The sequence below is a fragment of the Hyperoodon ampullatus genome (genome assembly GCF_949752795.1).
Source record: "Hyperoodon ampullatus genome assembly, chromosome: 2".
In the NCBI taxonomy this organism is placed as follows: domain Eukaryota; kingdom Metazoa; phylum Chordata; class Mammalia; order Artiodactyla; family Ziphiidae; genus Hyperoodon; species Hyperoodon ampullatus.
Genome location: NC_136915.1, coordinates 11,851,262 through 11,866,957, shown reverse-complemented (window position 1 = coordinate 11,866,957; position 15,696 = coordinate 11,851,262).

Below are 15,696 nucleotides of genomic sequence, written 5' to 3'. Positions count from 1 at the left end.
CGCGCTTTCAGTCGCGACTCGCGCCCGTCTGTGGAGCCCCTTTAAGCAGCGCTCTTAATCCCCTCTCCTCGCGCACCAGGAAACCAAGAGGGAAGAAAAAGTCTCTTTCCTCTTCGGCAGCTCCAGAGTTTTCCCGGACTCCCTCCCGGCTAGCTGTGGCACATTAGCCCCCTTCAGGCTGAGTTCTCGCCGCCAGCCCCAGTCCTCTCCCTGCGCTCTGACCGAAGCCCGAGCCTCAGCTTCCAGCGCCGCCCGCCCAGGCGGGCGAGCAGACAAGCCTCTCGGGCTGGTGAGTGCCGCTCGGCACCGATCCTCTGTGCGGGAATCTCTCTGCTTTGCCCTACCCAGGTATGTGGGGAGTTTCTTGCCTTTTGGGAGGTCTGGGGTCTTCTGCCAGCGTTCAGGTGTTCTGTAGGAGTTGTTCCACGTGTAGCTGTATTTCTGGTGTATCCGTGGGGAGGAAGGTGATCTCCGCATCTTTGTGATCTCATTATTGATTGAACTTAATCTGTGGGAATCCTGAGGGGTCTGATTGCTGGCTGCTTTTCTCTCGGAAGTCTTTTTTGTTTGTTTCAGCTGGATGCCGGGGATGCTAATAACCTCTGAACACTGAGATTTATTTCCTCAACTTGGAGTTTTCCCACTGAATACATGGAGTGTAAACTTGAGCCCCAGACCCACGTGGTTACAAACCTTCAGGGTGATCATCATCATCATCAGTATTGTGGCCATTATTAGTTTTCCCCTCCAGAGCCACTTTGAAACCTACAGGTTTTCATAGGCTCCCCTTTCTGAAAGTCCAGAAAGAAAAAAATTTTTAAGCCCTCCTCTTGCCAGGGTGTGGAGCATCTTTGAGGGTGCCAGCTTAATACAGGCATCTTAGACTTGGTTAGCTCACTTTGCAAGGCCCAAGGCTTAATCTCCCGTTTCCGGCACTTATTAAACGCAAATGGCTTCCTCATTTGCTTACGCTTGGTTGTAGCTCACTCTGTTTGTGTTGTGTGTCTGTATGTTCCTTTGAGATTGCCTACATAAAAATTGTTTTTTATTATGGGATTTTGGAAACACACACAAAACTAGAGAAGCCTGCGATTAACTCCATGTATTCATCATCCAGTTTCAACATTTTCCCAGTGTTCTCTCATACTTTTTTCTTCCTTTTTGAGTTTTTTTCTAGGTTAATTTAAAGCAAGTTGTGTCATTTCACCCATAAAGACATCCTAACTGAAAGGACTTTTTTTCCTTTACATTATCCCCGCCTGGACATGATCACAGCTAAAAATACTTATAATCATTCCTGAATATCATCTAATATTCAGTCCATGCTCACATTTCCTTGATTCTCTCAGAGATATCTTTTTTACTTTTATCTTTGTTAGAATCAGGATCCAGACAAGGTCCACACATTACACTTGGTTGTTATGTCTCTGACATGTCTTTAATTCTGTAACAGCAACTCCCCGCCCCTGACCTTTTTTATCCCCCAGCCACTGATTTGTTGGAGAAACTGGGTCTTGTGTCCTGTAGAATATTCACATCCTGGATTTGGCTGATCACTTCTTCTTGGTTTCAGTTAAGTTGTTCCTCTTTTCCCCATGTTTCCTGTAAACTAATAGTTAGATCTAGAGGACTGAGGAGATCAAAGTCTTTTTGTTGTCCAGACGCCTTCCTAGGCGGTACTGTGTGATCCATCCTGCATCACACAGTGAGCCCATAATGTCTGGTCATCCTGTTTTTAACGATATTGAGATTGAATGGTAGGTCCAGTGCTAACAGACTGAGCCATCCGTGACAAAGTCCCCAACGGCTTTTTTTCCCCCCATAATTAACATTTTTAATTTTTAATTATGGTAAAATATACATAACATAACATTTACCATCTTAACCATTTAAAAATATACAGTTCACTAATGTTAGGGATATTCACATTATTGCTTAACCAACCTCCAAAAACTTTTCATCATGTAAAACCGAAACTGTGTCCCCCTTAAACAACTACACTCCATTTTCCCCTTACCCCAGCCCCTGGCAACCACCCATCTATTTTCTACTTCTATGAATCTGGCTACGCTAGGGACCTCATATAAGTGGAATCATACGGTATTTGTCTTTTTAGTGACCGGCTTCTTTCACTTAGCATAATATCCTCAAGGTTCATCCATGTTGTAGCATGTGTCAGAATTTCCTTCCTTTTTATGGCTGAATAATATTTCCTTGTGTGTATATACCTTGTTTTATCCATTCATTTGTAAATGGCCACTGGAGCTCATCCATCAACTTTTTACCTAATAGTTTTAGCATCCTTTGAGGATCATTCCCTGGATCCGTATTTCTTGTGGGGTCACAGAGTTGTGATTTTTTTCTGATTGTTATTCCTTTGGTAATTATTAGCTAGAATCCTTCATCAACCATTTGTTTATTTGTTTCTCATAAACTACAGTTGGTTCAGGGAAGGCAGAATAAGAGATTGGTTCTTTCCTCCTATGTGTCAGTATTCAAAGAAGCAACTGCCAAAGTGACCAGTGAGTTTTAAAAAATATCATTAGGAGTCTTTGATTTAAACAGTGTAGATGTGTTTTAGTCCACTGAACTCATTATGTGGTTTGAGGCTCGTACTATGCCAGCTCAGGGGTTCATGCAGGCTGGCTCCCGTGTTTTTGTTTCTCCAGGTGGAAACTGCGCAGTGTTTACTTGTAACCCCCTGTGTCTGTATCGCGTTGGTTGGTCTTTAGACAGACAACTCTGCCTCTCCGTTTTCCTTCGCTGTACAAGGAAGTTGGACAACATGAGCTCCAGCACCATTCCTGTTCAAAACTCTCCCTTCTGTAGCATTTTCATTACATAGAACATTATGGTTTAGTCATTGGATTCTTCCAGTCCTGTGACTGAATGCAGTTACCAACCCCTTCCTTTCAGAAACATGAAAATTGCCACCCTGCTGATACTGTTTTTTATTCTACTTCTCCATACTGCATTTTCCCCCAGTAGACTTAAAGCTGTACCTCTCAGTTAGGGATATTTTGCCTCCCAGGGGACTTTTGACAATGTCTAGAGACATGTTTGATTGTCACACCAGGGAGGAGCTACTGGTATCCAGTAGGTAGAGGCCAGGGATGCTGCTAAACATCCTACAGTGCACAGGACGGCCCCCCCTCACATAAATGCTCTCCGGCACCAAATATCATGAGTGCCAAAGCTGAGAAACCCTGACTTGAAGAAATCCATAGAGATAAACTCATATTCCTCTTACTTATATGTTTCAGTGAAAGGAAGTACATATAAAAATGTACACATCTGAGAATTCAGCTATACATGACGTAGGACAATGAGATCGTCTGTTTTTAACCTACCCATAGAATTTAGTCATTTGATGTGCATCTCCTTACTGTTTCCCCTTCAATCTTATTTCTGGCTCCTATTCTACCCCTTGAGACCTTTCTATTATTGGCCTGAGGGAAGGTTAATGGACAATTTTTACTGCTTTCAGGTCAATGGAAAAATCTTAGGTCTTAAATTTTTTTTTTTTAGACTCGGGAAATAAACATCAAAATCAACTTTTATCGTAAATAGCAGTTAGATATTTTTGGTCCCAATTCCTCTTTGCCATTTTAATTCATTGAGTGGATATTTTCAATAAACTTAGCATTACCTTTCAAATTATTGCTCTCTTCTGCTCACAGCATCTCCTGTGAGATGTGTATTCCTGAATCCTTCTCTCTCATGCTTCTGTGCTGATTTAAAAGAACCCACTTGGTGCTAAAATGAATTTTTCATTGGCAACTGCTAGAATGGTGTGTCCTTTCCTAATCAAAAAGTCAATTTGTGGGCTCATACTTTGAATCTGATTGTTAAAACAGACAACTAATTTGTCAGAAACAAAAAAAAATGCAGCTTTTATCTTTTTTGTGGTTGTTGTTCAGCTTTGAAAGAGGCAGCATTTAGATAAGGCAGGTACATTTATTTTTATTTTTGGCTGCGTTGGGTCTTTTTTGCTGCGCACTGGCTTTCTCTAGTTGTGGCGAGCGGGGGCTACGCTTCGTTGCAGTGCGCGGGCTTCTCATTGCGGTGGCTTCTCTTGTTGCGAAGCACGGGCTCTAGGTACATGGGCTTCAGTAGTTGTGGCACGCGGGCTCAGTAGTTGTGGCTCACGGACTCTAGAGCATAGGCTCCGTAGTTGTCGCACATGGGCTTAGTTGCTCCGCGGCATGTGAGATCTTCCCAGACCAGGGCTCGAACCCATGCCCCCTGCATTGGCAGGCAGATACTTAACCGCTGCGCCACCAGGGAAGCCCAGGCAGGTACATTTATTCACTTGTTTATATAAAGTATTCACACAATTTCTCTTACCAACACATGTATTCACAGCTTGTCAAGTTTTACCCAAAAAGTGAAGGAAAAAGCTTGCTATCCCATTATTATATGATTTTTCTCTCTTTTGTGTTTTGTTAAAGTAGATGCTGATGATTTTTCTTGACTGGACATATTATCAAGGATGCATTCTGAAATAAATCATCTTGAGGATAAACACTAAGGTCATTTTCTTGCGTTTAAAGTTCCCACGCACCTCCCAAATTTTATACAGTATTGAGCCTAGGTTATCTCTGAGATGCATCCTGTACTGTTTGACATTGGTTCTTTTTTCTGATAAGGAAGACCTATAGTCCAGAAGGGTTTTTACCATAACTTTTGCTTCACAAATTGTTTTCTATTTGGTTTTGTTGTTGTTGTTGTTATTCACCCTCCATTAGTTCCAAGTATGCTTTTAAATAATCTAAAATTTCTCCAAATCAATTTGAGTTTCTAACTACTACTGACTCTTTTCTTTCCCACATTTTTTATATTTCAATTAAATGCCACGTTTTAATGCACAGAGTTGGGACTGGAGATAGAGAAAAGGAGAAAGGGAAGAGAAGTCTGTTTATATCATGCCATGGAGAATTTGATTTATAGTTCTGGACTGGGGAGGGATAGGAAAACACTCTTTGTAAAAGACTGTTTCTTTAAAGGAAAATGGTAAGTACCACACTCAGACTGGTCTCCAAGGATGATTGTTTCCTGCTTCTTTCTTATGGAACTGACACCGGGTGGCCAGGCTCTCTGAAGGGTATCCTCACTGCCAAGAGAATGGATTTTCCTTTGTCCAGGGCTGCGTTTTTCAAACTCGGCCCCTTTGACTGTGGGGTAGAACAGTTCTTTGTTGTGGGGACTGTCCTATGCATTGGTGGGTGTTTAGCAGAATCCCTGCTCTCCTAGGTGCCAGCAGCAGCTCCCCCTCTGGCCACTGTGACTTTGCCAAATGTCCCCTGGGGGGCAAACCCAATTCTGGTTGAGAACCACTGATCTGAGGTGAGAACATTCAGTTCTGGCGTTGGCTTGAATCCTTAACAGTGTCACTGCAAGCTGAGAACATTTTGTCACATGTTGCATCTGGGAGTTGGTCGGCTTGTATCAACATGTCATCCACCTAACTGCCTTCCTGGAAAGTGCAGAGTTCCAGGGGTCTGATGAGACATATGGCAGTGAGGTGGGTTGGCCCCGAGGAAACTCCTGTTGCCAGGGCTACGTTTTAAAGGTGTCTGGTGCACGTGTATACATGTTCTCTCTAGTGGCTTTTCTGGAGAAATTTGCATATATGTATTGTGTGCTCGTATTTCCCTATCTTTCCCTCCCTCTCTGGGTCAGATTGCTTCGCAGTGTGCAAGGAGAGCAGGTTTCCTGACCACTACTCTCCTTCAGATATTGGAGGATCTGAGCCTGATGTGCTGTGGCTCGCTGTCACATACCATCCCATCTTCAGGCACCCTCGGACATCGCTTCCTAGGCCAGCTGCATTGCTACAAAGAAACCGGGGAACGGCTTTCTCCTGTCGGCTCAGCATGAAAGGTGCTCCTGAATGGTCTGACGGTGCCTTGCGAACCACCACCCACACAGGTGGCAAGAACTTTGGAAAGCATCCACCCCTCTGCCATGAGGCTGTCATGGGGGGGTGCAGGCTTCCCATCAGAGGCACACGCTTCCCTGTCGGGGAGTGGACACAGGGAGGTCTGAGCTGGAGGTTCCAGGCGCCTGTGCCTGGCTCATCCTGCACCCATGAACTTGGTTCTAGCTCGCTGCCCACCGCCACCACTGTCAGGCGCTGCTGGGCCATCTTAGTGGCTTGCCCTTACTGGTGATCTGCGATCTGAATGCCACACACTGAGAAAGCTGATGGACAACTTCATCAATGATCTGTAGGACTTTGGACAACCCTCGTCTGCTCTGGGCCCGTTTCTCCCCCTGCAGAATATCAGATGTGGCTCCATCACCATTCCCTGCAGGGTGTTCTGTGAAAGCTGACCCTGGAAGATGCTCTGTGGGGAAAAAGAGTTTCTGTGGCCAAATGGGTTTGGGAAATGCGACGTCATACAGCATCTGTTTGGAGATTCATAATGCGCACAAACATTTGAGAGATTTTCTGGAATTCTCTGCACCCAGATATCCATGTGGCTCACTTGTCACTTTTCTGCAATGTGATTTCCCTCGGAGGCTTTTCCTGATCACCCAGATCTGTGATCCCTTCTCATCTATCCTTTACCCTGCCTCATTTTTCTTCACAGCACTTCTCATTTTCTGACATTGCATCATATTTTCATTTATTGGTTTATTTTATGTCCCCCCTCCACCCAAGATGTGCCCTCTGTGTCAGCAGGGACTTGATCCATTTGTTGCAGAGTATCCCTAGCATGTGACCCATAGTAGGTGCTCAATATAAATGTGTTGAATGAATAGACTGTTTAACTTGGAGATTCCCAAATGTAGCTAATCAGGGACGTTTTCCCATTAAAATCCTGGGAAATGTGCTTGGGGACTCACCAGGAAGAGGGTGGCTAAAATCCTGATGGCCGTGGTTCCTAGTACCAGCCACTTAGTTCTGAGTACACAGACAACTCGGCGTTAGACTGAAAACAAACAAAACGGACGTCATGAGAGTTGTCATCACGTGCCTTGAGGAACCAAGCCTTGTGCAAGGCTGACCCCAGGGCTGCCTCAACTGGTCTTACCTACGTGGCCCTGCTGCCGTTTTCCTGAGATGGCTTTATATGAAGATTCCTTGCAAACTATTGGTGGCGCCTATTGAATTTTCCCAAAACACGTTTTCAGAAATGAGTGTGAGGCTCACACTTGGAGAAGTGCTTGAATCTTCAAGTTCTCCATCAGGAGACTGTGGTCTAGTCACAGCCACCACGTGGCAACTCCCCCCCACACCCCGGCCTCCACTCTGTGTCAGGTGTAGCTTTGGTACTTTGCCTGTGGTTTCCTCAGGTGCTCAAAATTAGGACACTCCAGGGCTTCCCTGGTGGCGCAGTGGTTGGGAGTCCGCCTGCCGATGCAGGGGACGCGGGTTCCTGCCCCGGTCCGGGAGGATCCCACATGCCACGGAGCGGCTGGGCCCATGAGCCATGGCTGCTGGACCTGCGCATCTGGAGCCTGTGCTCCACAACGGGAGAGACCACAACAGTGAGAGGCCCGCGTACCACACACACACACACAAAAAAATTAGGAAACTCCATTTTGCTGGTGTAGAGAGGAAGGCTCAGAGGGATCCAATTATTTGCTCACGATCATCCTTCTAGGAAGCAGCAGTGCTTGGATTAAAACAAAGTCCTCCCCAGTTGAAAGCCCATCTCTCGCCCTCTGTGCTTGCATACAGAACAGGGGCTGTCCTTTTGTACCTCCACGCTTAAATACTCAGCACAATTTGTCCTAGGAGCTAAATGGGCCTGGCCAGGGCCCTTAAGGCAACAAATGAGACCAGTAATCCTCAGAAGGGCTCTTCGTGTACTGCCCATTTATGGCCTGTGCTTTGATTGATCCATCCATTTCCAGGGATAAAGCTGTGTCCCATTTTCAGTTTTGCTCCACAGTTGTGGGTTTAGTTTAGATTTCCCATCTCACACGTGTTCATCCAGAGCCAAGGCGTCTCACAACATTTGGCATCAAGCAACAGAAACCCACTGCAACTCGTTTAAGCATAAGATAGGACTTTATTGAAAGTAGCCTGGGGCATCCTATAGGACAGTGAGTGAGGCCAGGCTAAGGAGAGCCCAGAACTATCTCTTTCTCTGAAGGACTGTTTTCTCCGTGAACCTCTGCTTCATGAGTCTCCTCTTGCAGACCAGCTTTCTCTGTGCACGTGGCTCCCTGGTGGCTTTCAAGTTTATTAGATCCAGTGCAAGTAGCCAGTCCAAAATGACCATGGTCATTGTCACCCAAGGCCACGGGACCCACTTTGGGAAACACTGTTCAAGCAAGGACCCTTCCCATGGAGAGCGGGGCTTTATGCTTTATCCCCAGAACCCAGAACAGTACCCTGGCACATATCTGTGGAGCTCCATACTTATCTGTGGGTGGATGCAGCTGACTTAGCTGCACACACACACCAGGCAGCGCTCTGAACTGCAGTCACAGTTGTGCTCCAACACGATCTTTTATCTCAATCATCTGCTTGTGGCTCCCCTTTTCAGAACTGTAACTGGTCTGAGAAAAGTGAAAATCAAAATTGAGACCAGGTGGAGTATCCACTGTGGGCCCAGCACTGCCTGATATGATGCAAAGGCAGGGCCCGCCTTCAAGGACATGGACTAAATTTAGGATCCGACCTTAAAAGGGGAATTTATTGGGAGGACACAGCATTTCTTGTGGAACCCAGGGGCAGAAGTACAGCTGGGCTTTCCAAGGCATCAGGACCAAAGACCAGAAAGTCATCAGGACACAGCTATGTCTGAGGTCTCATCCTCATGTCGGCCTCTTTCAGCAATCAGCTTCTCTCTGTGCTGAGGTACGTCCCCTGCTTCACTCCCCTGTGGCCCCTTAATCCCTGATACCACATTGCCCAACCCAGGACCTGGGAGAGATGAGCCTAACCCAGCCCAGCTTCTGATTGGTTCTCCTGGGTCAGGTGAACACATACCTATCAGCTGTGGCTTGAGAGGGTGGAGGTCACATGGCACCAATTTGGCTGCTGAGATTCCTCCTCTTGGGTGGGGTGGGAGTGCTGGGGGGAATTTTCTTTGCTCTTTCATAGCCCTGGGGCCAGTTAGGGCCCAAGAACAGGTGAGGTGGGTGGCTTTTGATTTTTCTCCCCTGTCTCTGCCTTTCTTATATTTAGTCTAAGAACAAAAACACGGCGGAGAGGAAAGGAAGGGCCAGGGTCTTTCTTCTGGTTTTTACCTTTTTAGCTTTTTCTGTAGTGAAAAGATAGAGAGCTCTGAGAAGTCTGAACCAGTGAACAAGCAGGACGAGTGTGCCTTCGGGAATTTTGAGGTGAAAGTGACCTCCTGCTTTGGTTTGAATTTACTCTTGCAGATAACTTCCTTGTCTTCCTAGGCACTATTCAGGGCTCCAGCCTATTGCTACCATTCCCAGCTAACATTCTCCCTGCCTTCCTTTTAGACGGAGGTGCATCCATGCTCCATATTTTACGTCCTAAACATCCATGAGCTATTCTCTGAACAACGTGAATAATTTTCTACTTGATTGTTTCCACACATACAAAACAACTAAGGTCCTTTGTGCAATTCCCACAGCACTCCTGCCGTATAGGAAGAGTCCAGAAGTGTTCAGATCAAAGTGGGGGGCTGGTCTCTAATGAGTTGAAGATTGAGCCCCGTGTTGGTTTGCTAAACACAGTGATGAATTCCCACAAGCTTAGTGGCCTAAAACAACAAACGTATTCTCTCATGGGTCTGGGGGCTGGAAGCCCCAAATCAGCATCAGCTGGGCTGCAATCAAAGTTTTTCAGAAGGACCAAACTCCCTTGGATACTCTAGGGAGGAGTCCATCCCTTGCCTCTTCCAGCTCTGGTGGCTGCTGGCATCCCTTTTTTCTTTTTGTTTTTTTTTTCTCGCTATGTAGGATTCCCATCTAGGGAAATACAATAATTTATATGTGTATTTTCCTGTTGATGGACATTTAAATTGTTTCCAATTTTCAATATGATTTCTTTTAAAAAAAATTTTATATACTTTTTCAAGGTTACTTTACATTTACAGTTATTACAAAATATTGGCTATATTCCCTGTGTTGTAAAATACATCCTTGAGCCTATCGCACACCCAGAAGTTTATATCTCTCACCTCCCCACCCTGTATTGTATCCTCCGCCCCCTCCGCGCTGGCAACCATTAGTTTGTTCTCTATATCTGTGACTCTCCTTCTTTTTTGGTATATTCGGTAGTTTGTTGTATTTTTTACATTCCATATATAGGTGATATCCTACAGTATTTGTTTTTGTTTGACTTATTTCACTTACCACAATGCCCTCCAAGTCCACCTATGTTGCTGCAAATGGCAAAATTTCATTCTTTTTTAAGGCTGAGTAGTATTCCATTGGTTATATGTACCACATCTTCTTTATCCATTCATCTCTTTTAAATTTTTTTTTTTTTTTTTTTTTGTGGTACGAGGGCCTCTCACTGTTGTGGCCTCCCCCGTTGCAGAGCACAGGCTCCAGATGCACAGGCTCAACGGCCATGGCTCACGGGCCCAGCCGCACCATGGCATGTGGGATCTTCCTGGACCGGGGCACAAACCCGTGTCCCCTGCATCGACAGGCGGACTCTCAACCACTGCACCACCAGGGAAGCCCCTATCCATTCATCTCTTGATGACACTTAGGTTGCTTCCATATCTTAGTAATTGTAAATAATGATGCTCTGAACATTGGGGTGCATGTATCTTTTCAAATACAGGTTTTTGAAAACACGTGTTTTTGTTTTTTTTCGGATTTATACCCAGGAGTTGAGTTTCGAGGTCATATGGTAGTTCTATTTTTACTTTTCTGAGAACCCTCCATACTGTTTTCCACAGTGGCTGTGCCAGTTTACATTCCTACCAACACTGTACCAGGGTTCCATTTTCTCTAAAAATTGTAAATTTTCTTCCTAGGGGTAATTGAGATGGTAGCTCAATAATAACATAAGATCAGGTGAAGTCTAAAGAAATTTTAGAAAACCTGTATGAAGTAAGAAAACATCTGTTCGCTGGCATCTGAATGTTAGAGAGACACCAAGACATGTGGGCCAAGTTCTGGAGAGAAGGGAAACACAGACGCAAGCTTGACATTTGGTGCAGCTTTTCTCCTTGGGGCATTTGCTGATTCAAATCTTACAGCCTAGGAGCTGAAAAGCCAAGGAGTTCCAAAGACTCTAACCACAGAAGCTGCTGGCATCCCTTGACTTGTAGGTGCAGCACTCTAGTCCTGCCTCTGTGGTCACTGCCTCCGCCTCTTCTTTGTATATAATCTCCTCCTTTCTCTCACTTATAAGTACACTTACAGATGGCACTTAGGGCGAGGATAGTCTCAACTCAAAATCCTTAGATCTGCAAAACTTTACCTTGTAAGGTAACATTCTCAGGTCCCAGGGATTAGAGCCTGAGATCTTTGGGGCCACCAGTCAGCCCACTGTAAGCCCTAAACGTCTTCTCTCCTGAGGAAGGTCTAGGCTGGGCAGAAACCCCGACAGACATCTACCAGAGGCCAGATTGAGAGCTCTTTTAGAAGGTCATTTCTCAGCTCATTTGGAACCTTGCTTCTGCCCTTTTTTTTTTTTCTTTTCTTTTCGGTACGTGGGTCTCTCACTGTTGAGGCCTCTACCGCTGCGGAGCACAGGCTCTGGACGCACAGGCTCAGCAGCCATGGCCCACGGGCCCAGCCGCTCGGTGGCAAGTGGGATCCTCCCGGACCGGAGCACGAACCCGTGTCCCCTGCACTGGCAGGCGGACTCTCAACCACTGCGCCACCAAGGAAGCCCTGCCCTTTCTTTTTTTTTCCTGTTTGTCCTCAACAGGGGGAAGCATTAAGAGCAAATGAGGGGCTTCCCTGGTGGTACAGTGGTTAAGAATCCGCCTGCCAATGCAGGGGACACAGGCTCGAGCCCTGGTCCAGGAAGATCCCACATGCCGCGGAGCAACTAAGCCCGTGCGCCACAACTACTGAGCCTGCGTTCTTGAGCCTGCGAGCCGCAACTACTGAAGCCTCCATGCCTAGAGCCTGTGCTCCGCAACAAGAGAAGGCCATGGAATGAGAAGCCCGTGCAACGCAACAAAGAGTAGCCCCTGCTCGCCACAACTAGAGAAAGCCCGGGCGCAGCAACGAAGACCCAATGCAGCCATAAATTTTTAAAATACTAATAATAAAAAAAAATAAATGCATTAGCAGATTTCGGGTTTCCTCTCATCGTTAGTGTATTGCTTTCATTCCTAAGACCCTAAAAAATGGGAAACCACTCCACTTACCAGGAACACACTTTGCAACACGGATCCAGGGGAAGCTGTTTTCTTCCGTAGACACTTCATGACCCCGGTTTCCACAACAGCAGGCACTGCTGGCTATGCCAAGTTGCTGGAGAAGGGCACCTTATCTGCAAAGTCACGAATCCAAATGGGCCACCATTGGCAAGGGTGGAAGGAAGTTGTTTGGCTTAGCTTCTTGGGGGATCAGAAGATTGGGAGTTCTGGGGGGGACTGCAGGTACCTTGCTGTCCCTTGGTACAACGTCAGGGGAAAGAAAGGTCGCTGGTAGCTTCTCAGAGCTACCAGTTGGGGCTGTGCAGAGCGTCTTAGTAAATGCCATTTTGGTTACAAATAACAGAAACTCAAACCGGCTGAAGCAAAAAAGGGGACATCTACGGGGAAGAAAAGATGGCTCCTGCCTGTCCAGACTCCTCCGCTTTGCTTGCCCTTTGATTCTCTAACCTTCCTTATTTCCTTTCAGTAAATTCCTCTTCTGTTTAAGTTAGCCACAGGAGATTTCTGTTGGTTGCAACCAGAGAATCTTGAGTGATACAAAAAGTCCTAGTGGAACCCAAGGGCAGGCATTGGAATGGGCCTTTCCAAGGAAAGAAACCAGGAACCAGAAAGTCATCAGGAATCAGGGCAACTTTCTGCATCAGTTGGAATGCCTTCAGCTTTTTTTTTTTTTTTTTCCTTCATGGAGCTCATAATCCATTCACTTATTCAATAAGCAATTATTGAGTATCTATCCTGTGCCAGGCACCCTGGTAGGTCTTAGAGTTCCATACAGGTATAAATTATGCCAAGACCCCTGCCCTCAAGTAGCTCACATTCTAGTGAAGATAAGACATGTGAGCACATAGAGTATATTCACAACACAGAATAAGAAGAGCTATGCCATGGACACATATACACCAGCAAACATAAAATAGCTAGCTAGTGGGAAGCAGCCGCACAGCACAGGGAGATCAGCTCGGCGCCCCGCGACCACCTAGAGGGGTGGGACAGGGAGGGCGGGAGGGAGGGAGACGCAAGAGGGAAGAGACATGGGAACACATGCACATGCATAACTGATTCACCCTGCCACAAAGCAGAAACCGACACACCATTGTAAAGCAACTACACTCCAACAAAGATGCAAAAAAAAAAAAAACAAGAGCTATGGAGAGGGATGAAGCATGACTGTCTTCATAGACCTAGAAAGCACAGATGCAATTATCCTGGTAGAGAGGGCCTGGGCAGAGAATCGCAGGTAGGTGAACCTGTGTGTACAGAGAACATGGTATGTATGAGAAGCTGCAAGTTTTCAACATCCGTGGAGCAAAAGAGTTCTTGCAAAAGTAGTGGGAGACGTGGCTGAAGAAATTGGTTGAGGATGAAGCATAAAAAACCCACTGAAGTGTGATCTTTTTTTCCTGAGGAGGCATGGGGGAGCCATGGAAGATTTTTAAGCTGTTTGAGGACATGGTCAATTCTCTGGGTTTCAGAGAAGTCCCTCTGGTGTCTGGGATGTGGTGATAGTTGGGCTGGACCTTTCACCAGCGGGCATGCTCAGTCGCTCAGGAAAGGTTTTCGCTCTGCCTTGGGAAATTTTTCACGCCTCTCTGGCAGCGGAGCTCGCCCCGCCCACGGCTTCTCCTCACTGGATTGGTTGAACTCAGGGAGGCTACCAGGAGGCCCAGTTGACCTCCCAACTCCACACCCCCGCCCCCGCCCCTTAACGCTCTGGGCGCGCGCTGCCTTCAGCTTTAAATAACAGAAACCTGGATGTGGGTAGATGGTCAAACTTTGGAGCCCCTCCCAAATGAACTCTAGCCATGTGGCTTGCTTTGTCTGATGAGATGTGGGCAAACACATGGCAGGTGGAGACTTGAAAAGTGTGCTTTGGGGCTTTCTCTCTCCTGTTGCTCTTGGAAACCTGTCCCCACCACACGTGGCCTGGTCTGGCCTGCTGGGTGATGAGGGACCACACCAGGCAGAATCAGACGTCCCAGCTGAGGCCTTTCTAGACCAGGGTTTCTCATTCTCGGTACTATTGACATATTGGATCCAATAAGTCTTGGTTGTGGGCAGGTGTTCTGTGCACTGCAGGATGTTTAGCAGCATCCCTGGCCTCTACCCCTAGATGACAGTATCACCCCCACCCCAGTTTAACAACCAAAGTGTGTCCAGACATTGCCAAATGCCCCCTGGGTGGCAAAATCGCCCCCAGTTGAGAACCACTGTCCTAACCCAGCTTGCCTGGCAATGACCAGGCTGGCCTGTACACGAAGCCACCCTAAACTAGCCCCAGCCAAACCAACCAGACCAGTACAAGTGGCCAGCTTGACGCATGGAATCATGAGAATTAACAGTTGCCATTTTAAGTCCCTAACTTTTGAGTGGTTTTCTCCACAACACAAACAGGTACATCTGACTACAGTGGCTGAAACTGATAGGATTGATTTATTTATACAACAGGATGTACAGAGGTAGGCAGTTCAGTTACAGTGCAGAGCACAGTGATGCCACTAGGCTCCCACCCAGGCTTTTCATGTCTTTCCACTCCACTGTCCTTTGAGGTGGGCTTTGGTCTCTTGCTTATTACCTGGTGATCCCCAACATGGCTGCTCCAGCTCCAAGTCCAAGCTCCAGGAGAGGAAAAGGAGACAAGGCAAAGGGAGAAAGAGAAAAACTTGCTCCTAGCAAAGCCTTGCCTTTAATTCCAGAAGGGAAGTCCCGCCCAGGGCCTTCACCTGCATGTAACTGGCCAGAACTGAACAACACAGCCAGATCTAGCTGCAAGGGAGGCTGGGAAATGAGGGCATTTTGCGTGCTGCTTATACAGTAGAGGGAGGCAGTGACTAAGGGGCTTGTAGTGTCTGCTGCACTGTCTCTCTGGGGGTCGTATTGGTTTCTTCTTCTTTTTTTTTTTTTTTTTTTTTTTTGCCACATGGTGTGGCTTATGGGATCCTAGCTCCCTGATCAGGGATTGAGTCCGGGCCCTTGGCAGTGAAAGCGCAGGGTGGACCGCCAGGGAATTCCCTGGGTCTTGGTTTCTTGTCTCTACCTGTTGCTTATCTATCCTGGCCATCTCTTTCTAAGACTGGCTTTGTTTCTCCAAACACAGTGGGAGAAATGGCCACCCCAGCTGGGAACTGCATCAAGACTTTCAGCACCGGGCCATTAATGACCTGTGTGGTAACTCCGTGTCCCACTTACAAATATCAAGGGCACAGGTGCTGATTGGCCCAGCTTGGGTTAGAAGAGAAACCTGATTGGTCTGGCTTGGGTAGAATATCTACTGATCAGCCAGTCAGGTGTGGCCAAGAGAGCAGCAGTAGGTAGGGTAAACCTGGTTGGGGAATGTGCCTTCTCAGAGAAAGGGGTGTGTGGCTGAGGAGACACCTAAAGAACCATCTAGTTCAAGGAGTGAAGAAAGGAC